We start from the raw sequence: 8,667 nt of genomic DNA on the forward strand, positions 1-8,667 counted from the left end.
ATTAGCTTATGTGCTGGCTGAAGCCTGTGTTTTTGTGTGTGTAGAAGCCACCCTTACACTAAATACTGGTAATTGATGCCAAGTTTTTTGTATTAACTGGGTTCTACGCTATGAAAACATTTTTTATACACATGTGATTTTTACTTTAACATGTAGTTTCAGAAAGTGTACCTGTTAAGGCTATAGTAAAAATAGTTTTCTTTTATACCCTCACTGAAGAGCGTTGTTGGAGACAGCCTCACCTTTACCTCACTGCAGCAGGGGTGAACGAGTGGGGGCAAGTCCCTTTCTCTCATAATTCATATTATTACAACCAATTTTTATTAGAACTGTACTGTACTGTACTGTATTTATTCTTATTTTATTTTATTTTATTTTATTCTAATTTTTGCTTCATAACTTTTGCACTGTCCACTTCCTGCTGTGACAAAACAAATTTCCCACGTGTGGGACTAATAAAGGTTATCTTATCTTATCTTATCTTAATAAATGAAATAAATGTAAAAAGAACATGTGAGTAGTTGCTGTTAAAAAGCCTCATGGCACTGAACCTCTGAGTCCTGCAGTGCAGTGAGGATGCTTAGGTGACTGTGTTTATTGTTCTGTATTTTAGAACTTGTTCCTCATCTTCTCTGCACAATGTCTGACTAACTCCACATCTTTGCAGACTGTCCTGCACTGTTTTTTAGGTTTGGTGAACTCTTTACCAGCCACTTGGAGTTGAACGGTGTCCAGAACACTGTTCTGATTCCTCCAGTCAGTTAAATAAATCTACCATAATGCATTACATTTTAACATAATGGCGTTATATTTTATTATTTATTCACCTTGCAGTCACTTTAATTTTAAAGCTGATAAATTTTAAAACTGTATATACTGTATATTCTGTATATTTATTATCTCCCTCTTATTGCCTGTTTATGTCCTGTCCTTACATTCAATATCATGCTGCTCTGTTGTATGTTAATTGCCCATTGGGGAACAATAATATCTTTCTGATTCTGATTCACTGATATCAATTTATGAATTTTAGTCATCATTTCAAATTCAAATAATACTGTTTGGAATTTTCATTCAACTTATAGAATTAAAGTTCTGTTAGTTTTTTTCTGTAGCAAATAAGTATTGTACATAAATAATTAAATTAACATACATTTTTTACGTTTTCAATGACCATTTGTGTAATGGCGGGATATCCCACTACCCGTGAACGCCTCTTGTTTCTTATGTCTCCGGCTCATTCTGCCCCTCCGCCCACTTTCTCCGACTGCCGCTGGTAAGCACTACTTCTCTTCTCTTCTCTGAAATGAAATGTCTATAGTCTGTTTGAGTGATTTCCTGAGTTATTGTTACTGACTTTTAAAGCCAGTTGAAGTATAAGTCACATTAAAGTAACACAATGGCTGCTTTTAAAGGAGTTATATAGAAGATAGTCCTGACAACCCAATGTTAACTCCTAGCGCTCCTAAAGTCCCAGTGTGAAATGAGGGTTCATTTGACTGTTTACTGCAGTTTATTGTGTTGTTTTTTTTGCCTTCATTTAGTGTGTTAGTATTTCTGAGTCTGTTACAGAAGGTGCAGTTAGTTCTCCTCTTCACAAATCACTCGGTTAAAACAGGCTTTAGGTTATAATGTTTTGTAACGAGCCGCCATTGATTAACTGCTGGAGTGGCAGGTTCGGCAACTTCAAAGGAGCCATTTTACCGCTTCTGACTGAAAAAGAGTCACGTGCCTGTGCCCATGTGTCTGTGTTGCAGGTTAATTAACGGAAGGGAGAGAGAATGAGGATAAAACACGTAGTTACTACAAGAATAATAAGAACTCTTAATAGGAAGGACACTTTAAATTTATAATAACTGTTTAACAAACACTTGTTTGTGCAGACCCGCTTTTAAATAAAACTTTAATTTGCAGCTCTGTTTGACTTCTCACTTTGTGGAAAATTAATGAAATAAAAATGAGCCCACCTTCAAATAAATAAACTGCAGCAGTGAGCTATTAATATTGTTAATGTGGTATGTAGATATTTGTTTTAAACACCAGCATATTAAAATATACTAAATGATACTGTGTGCAGTTGATAATACTTTTAGGTAGTAGAATTTCATTCCAGGCCACGTCAAATGAGCCTACAAATATATAATCCAAGCATTTATTTATGATTGTTTCTGCTTTGAAATTGTTTTGTTACCATTTGATAAAGTGTTCAGTGCTGGGTGTAGCAAGTAATTTCTTATGATATCAAATATGTTATTTAATAGCATCAAAGTATTAGAGCATTATGTCTGTGAAGGTTCTCAGTCATCCAGGTCATTGAAGTCTAAGGAGTTTGGAAAGGAAAGTGTCTGGACTTGTTTAAATTGCTTGAAGCTTTTCACCTGTCATATGAGAAGCTTCTTCAGTGAAGAAGTGAAGAACTTAACAGGGTTCGTACGGGTGCTTGAAATCATTGAAAATGCTTGAAATTTAATGTTGTCCTTTCAAGATTTGAAAAGGGCTTGAATTTTCAGTTGTGAGAGATTTGTGACGTTTACCGTGTTTGGAGTCTCAAGTTAGTGTGTTGTCTTGTGTAATTAGTGTGTAGGCTAGTCGTTGTTTTGTTTTGTGTGTCAGTTCTACTAGTGAACGTCACAGTCGCAGGTTTATCCCTGTGCTGTTCTCATCTGTGTTATAGTGGACACAAACTATTTTAGGGAGTTGCATAAATAATTTGTGTGCCTTCTTATTTGATGCAGAACACTTGGTCTGTTCTGTTTTGTAAATAGTTATGAAATGGTTATATGAAAAATGTCTGAGCCCTGGCTGAATTTTTAGGTGAATAGTACCATATAACTTTGTATGCAAAACTTGTGCATTTTTTTAAAAGTTACAATTTCTATTTGCATTTCAAGTTTTGAAAATGATTTGTTAAACATGCTTATGGTTTTTACAGTCAAAAATATCACTTTCTACTGGCATTTTAAAATTGGTCGGAATTTAGATAAAATTGTGCTGATACAGTATATCAAAATGAAAAATAACAGATTAAAAACTCTTTATCTTGCAAAAGGTGAAATATAGTCAAATAGGGCTAATTATACCCTGGACACCAGAGGGTTAAAGGCTAAAAGCAAAGTTGTCACAAAGTACTGTTTATATTTGTGTGTATTGCTGCAGCTTTTTTTGGCTATTAACTTGGTGCCTTTGGCTGAAATAATGGTAATATGAGGGGTTAATCCATATGGTCACAAAGAATAGCCACTTGTTTCTGTGCTACCAAAATTCCCCGGCTTTCACTCCAAATGTGTTTATGGTCAGCACCTACACATTAAACTACTTAAACATTATAAATGTCTTCAAGCTCACACTGAGGCCACCGAGACAGTACACACATTTGTGTATTTGTATATGAATATTTCAGACTTTAAGGCTGCCTGTTTATTTAAGGGAGATGAACAAAATACATTGGAATTGTACATAATAATATCATCAATGATAAATTCAATAGATTTTAAGTAGATGCTTGTGCATTCTTAAAGTCTTATATGTTGAATTTAACTATGTGATCTGTTCAAAGCCTCTCCCAGTCAGTGCTGTTCTCCATGCCTGTCTAACTGTGCATGATGTTATTAGCACAAACACTTTAAAGGTGATCATTTAGGACTTCAGAAATAATACAGACAGCAATGTAGCTAGCAACAAAACAGTTTAATTGGGAATTAACTTACAAAACAAACAACCAACAAACAAACAAACATCTCCTATTTCTTGTCACACAGGAAAGAAGCATCAATGTGCTTGAAAAGCTTGAAAAGGGACCTTGAAAGTGCTTAAAAAGTGCTTGAATTTGACCCTAAAAAAGGCGTATGAACCCGGACTTAAAGAACTTCAGACGCTTTTCTTTCCAAGCTCCTTGGACTATTAGGGTATAACATGACTAAGAAACTTGTGTGGCTTATTGCAGATAGATGAAATTACATTTAATGAACATGGCAACCTTTAATAAGGTGTAGAAAAATTTTGTTGTTTGTATTCCAGGTGTGGTAAACAAAGAAGTTTACTGAATCTTTTTGACTACAGAGAGTGATGCATTATTGATTCTGATGCTGATCTGAGTTATCTCATTCTGTATTTTTGTTCTTTGTCTTTCGTTAGACGGAGTGAAATAGAAGCTTGGTTTTGCCGTTTGCAGTAAGTAAACAATGATTGTAACTGAAGCAATATGGACCTTGGGGTTGTGTAACATGTTTACAATTTATATACAATTGTTTAGATTTTTGTGACATCTTGCCATTTGCTTATGGGCAAAAACACATAGGATTTATAATCTGTCGCAGCAAAGCCCCCACACAGGACCTCTGACTGTCCCTGAAAGTGTCCCTGAAGTTTAATAGCACATTTTTCTGATTTTAATATTTGATGGCTTATCAAATCATACATGTTTTAGGACAGTCAGTATAAGTGGTAGCTTAAACGCTTGAGCAATAAGAAAAAAACTAAGAACTAGAGTTGTGAGTGGGCAGTCTTTGGTATATTAAAGCCAGTGTGTTCTTTATTTACGCTATAAGTTAAATTAGTTTATTAATTATTTAGTGACTTTAGTAACCCCAACTTGCTCTCCGATGCATCCATCGGAGTGTGAATGTACTTAGAAAGCACTGAGTACAGATGAAGTGCTTGTGAGAATGGGTGTGATTGGGTGAATGTGGTATGTTGTATACAGTACTTTGAGTACTCCAGGAGAGTAGAAAAGAGTTATATAAGAATCAGTCCATTTACACTTTAATTCTAATTACAAAAATGGTGTGCCACTGTTGTTGCTGTAACATCTCAATATATACATGTATTTTGGGATTTACATATTCTGTCCAAACTAACTAAAATCTGATGAAGTTTTCTGTTGCTTCTGATTTAAATAATTACTTTGTATCTAATAGTTTTAACCTGAAGAGACTCAACAGTCTGAATCATTACACAATGATCTGATGTATTGTTTCCTTTCTTTAGACTGCTCATCTGATCATCTCAAGTCTGGTAAGTAAAGGTTTGTCTGAGGTACAGTGCTGGGAAGTCTTTCTTCCTCGCAGATTTCGTTTGTTTGTATTTTTTTGTCACGTTTAAATGTTTCAAATCATCTAACAAAGATAACCTGGATAAATACAAAAAGCAGTTTTACAGTGATGATTTTACTTATGAAGCACAGAAATGCAAACCAGAACATCCTGGTATAATGTAAAAAACAGTTGTTCTCTAATACCCACATGTGGAAGCCCTGATAGCAACAACTACCATCAAATATTTACAGTAACTAGTAATGATTGATTTACATCACTGGGGGGATTTTGGAACACTCTACTTTCAGGATTGTTTTTAATTAAGGTCCAATATAGGGTTTCAGGCCATGCCAAGTATCTCAATTTCATTGAAGTCCAGAATCTGATTAGTCTACACCAAGAGTTTTGTTTCATTCACAGTTCCTTGCATTTTTTGGATCAATTTATCCATTTCTTGCTGTGAATCCTGAGTGTGATTAAACTGAAGCTCAGGACCTGATGGCATGATTCAGGTCCTGAAGTAGTAAAGGAACTCTGGACCATCACAGTAACAGCACCAAGTTTGACTTTAATGCTGTTGTTTTTCTGAAATGTTTCTCTCACTATAAGAGGCTCAGTTTAGTGCAGTGAGTCAGCACAGCTCTTGGTGATCATCAAGATGTTTTTAGGCAAATGTGAGAAAAGATTTGTGTTCTTTTTGGGCAATGAATCAATAAATTTGAGTTGAGTGGATGTAAAGTTAATGTAGAGCAGGGAGACTGAAACTGACTGCTGTAATGTCAGTGTGTAGGTTTATTTGGACCATGTAATATTTACAGCAACTGTTGCAGCACATCTTGGTTTAAGTCAATAGACTCTGTTTTTATTGTGTTAACAGAATGCAGAATGCAGAATGTCCTTATAACAGTTCAACCACCATTGAATATTGCATCTGTACTGTATATTTTAGGATTATAAGGCATAAGGGCAATGAATGGGTCTGTTTTAAGCACAAGGGACATTAAGCCAAACAAAACAGTCAGATAAGTCAAGCTTTGTTCAACTCATTTACAAGAACTCGCAACATTGTTCAGTAACACATAAAATATAGAACAATACACTCACTTTTTCTGTTTTTTCCTCTTTCACAAATTCTCCATGGGTTGATCAGTTTGAAATCTGCTTCACAAGTATGTCTCTTAACTGGTGCCAGGTCCTTATGCACACACACAGCGTCCTATTACGTTGAAGTACAGTGCGAATTACACCACGAGGCTCCTGACTACAGTACCGACAATCCATTAAGTGGGTGCGGCTTTGTAGCTTACCAAAGTCGTACTAAAACATTTTGAGAGATTTTTCAGCGCCGTGTCCCACATAGAATTGGTTTGAAGTCAGTAAGCACAGCCAGAATGAATACATAAGACGCACTGTCTATTTTTGAGAACATTAAAGATTTTAAGTGTGCCTTATTGTCTGAAAAATACAGTAAAGCCAGGTTTATTGGAAATATGTCTAATTCCAGTCCCTCTTTGTCTTACAGGTGACCTGCTACAGAAGCTCTCTCCCTCTATCATTAACAAGCAATTCAGTCTGTCCTATCACTCTCCCCACTCTATCTATTTTGACAAGACGTTCTATCTTGCTTCACTCTATCCCACAAGCTCTATCTAAGTTATCAAAAATCACGTTTTTGACTGGAATCAAATTTTGACTGGAATCAAGTTTTGACTGGAATAATCAAGTTTTGACATGGCCCCATTTTTGGGAAATTGAAGTTACCAGTACTTCATCGATCTGTTACAGAATTCTGAGAGGTCTCTGCTCTCACTGCTCCTTCTTTCCTATCGTTAAACTCTCTCACATCCAGTCTTTTTGCTGGAAATTACAAGTAGAAAGTTGAAAGCATAGTTGTAGAATTACAGTACAGTAGAACTTACAGTAGAAACTTCTTACACAGCCCTCCATTTGTCATTTTAATTTTGCATTAAACTTTGGAATTAACACTGATAGTTTGGCTTACTTTGATAAATTATATAAAATATCACCTTTTTAAAGGTTTATTTCTAATAAGAGAATCTGGTTATTTTGTAATACATACATTCAGACCGCTATATTCACATAAATAATAAATTAGATCCAAATACATTTTGCTAGTCTGTTTAATTGGCTATAACATTTGACTGCAAGTTTATACTATTATTATTTAAGGACAAACCCATTTGTCACTCAGTGTAAGTATTCAGTTAGTATCATCGAGAAGCTGCCTGAGGACCAGAGTTCCTGTTTCCTGACTGCTGCAGAACATCCAGCTGAAGAATCCTCATCGCCTGTCATCTGATCACCACACCACCACAGCTCCATATATTTGATTTAAATTTTAAATTTTAGAGCTAAGATTTTTATTATAGCCTGTTGATTTTTGAGATTTATTCGGCATATCTCTTTACAGAAGTTCTAATTATTTACCAGTCTGGTTAAAAAAAATATAAGAAGAAAAATTGTGTAATTTCTGAAAAGGCTACAATAAAACGGACCAAAGTGTTTCCAGAGAACTTTGAATATCTTTTATTTTGAGTTTGGAGTACAAATCAGATTTTTACATATATTTATATATTCATAAGAACATTTTAACATAGTATAATTGTACATTTCTCAGATTTAATAGTAACTTAAAGAGTTATACGTTTTTCTGTGTTTCAAGGTTGAGTTTTGTTTACATTTGTGTATAAACACATATAAGCTCCAGGTTATACTTCAACAAAATGCCAAGAAAAGGTCAAAGGTCGCAGTCCCAGAAGCTTAGACGTCAAAAGGAGAAAGAACAGGTAAATGTTTCTCAGAGCAGTGAGCAGGTAAAGGTGTCTGTCACAACTATTCCCAGTACAGAAGTGCAGAGCAGCGTTCAGACAACCACTGTGTCGTATGCAGATGTGGTAAAGAGAGGTGTTCCCTCAGTGTCTGTCCCAAAACCTAAAGTTACGCAGGTAAACCATATTGAACACCAGGTAACTGTACAAACACAGCATGATGGACTAACTCCAGGACCGTCTCATGTACAGGTTACAAACAGTGAAAGTCGTCCACGAGTGAGTAGCATCTGTGCGTCCCGAAGCCAGGCCTCTCCTAAGTATGGAAAGTACCGGAATCAGCAATGCATGGCTAACAGTTTGGTTTTCCTGTCATTCTTACATGAGGATGAATTCATTACCAGAGCAGATCTTAACCGTGTGTTGGACAAAGGCCATGCCGTATATTCAGATGCCAGAAAGAGGTTTGTGAACAGTGTGTTTCTAGCCTGCAATGAGCTTCCCACAGTGGTCACCAGCCGCAGACACGAGTATCAAGTGGACATGTCTCAGTTTGCTCGTTACGGCACATTTGATGGTACAGATCATTTTCCGAGCCTTGAACAGGGACTACAGTGTTTGGTTTCAGCGGTTCGCTATGCTTTGCTAGTCATGGGAGGAAACGTCATTGCAGTTTGCAGGCTGACTTCTGGTGAATATGCATATTTTGACCCTCACCCACGTAAGTCAACAGGAATGCCATTGTTGCTAGGTGTAAGTGGTGGAACTGCAGTTATGTTAAAATTCACACGTCTTAACGACATGATTGACAGGATCAAACGCATATACAGAATGTTTAGCATTGC

At 36.0% G+C, this 8,667-nt stretch overlaps 1 long non-coding RNA gene across 1 annotated transcript; it reads left to right on the top strand.

Moving 5' to 3' along the window:
* The first annotated feature begins 1,226 nt into the window (after window positions 1-1,226).
* LOC134619055 (uncharacterized) lies at window positions 1,227-6,646 on the top strand. The gene is made up of 4 exons (XR_010091958.1): window positions 1,227-1,276; window positions 4,135-4,170; window positions 4,987-5,013; window positions 6,556-6,646. It is a non-coding gene; the product is annotated as an uncharacterized LOC134619055 (long non-coding RNA).
* Window positions 6,647-8,667: the final 2,021 nt, after the last annotated feature.

This window comes from Pelmatolapia mariae, linkage group LG20 (genome assembly GCF_036321145.2).
Source record: "Pelmatolapia mariae isolate MD_Pm_ZW linkage group LG20, Pm_UMD_F_2, whole genome shotgun sequence".
In the NCBI taxonomy this organism is placed as follows: domain Eukaryota; kingdom Metazoa; phylum Chordata; class Actinopteri; order Cichliformes; family Cichlidae; genus Pelmatolapia; species Pelmatolapia mariae.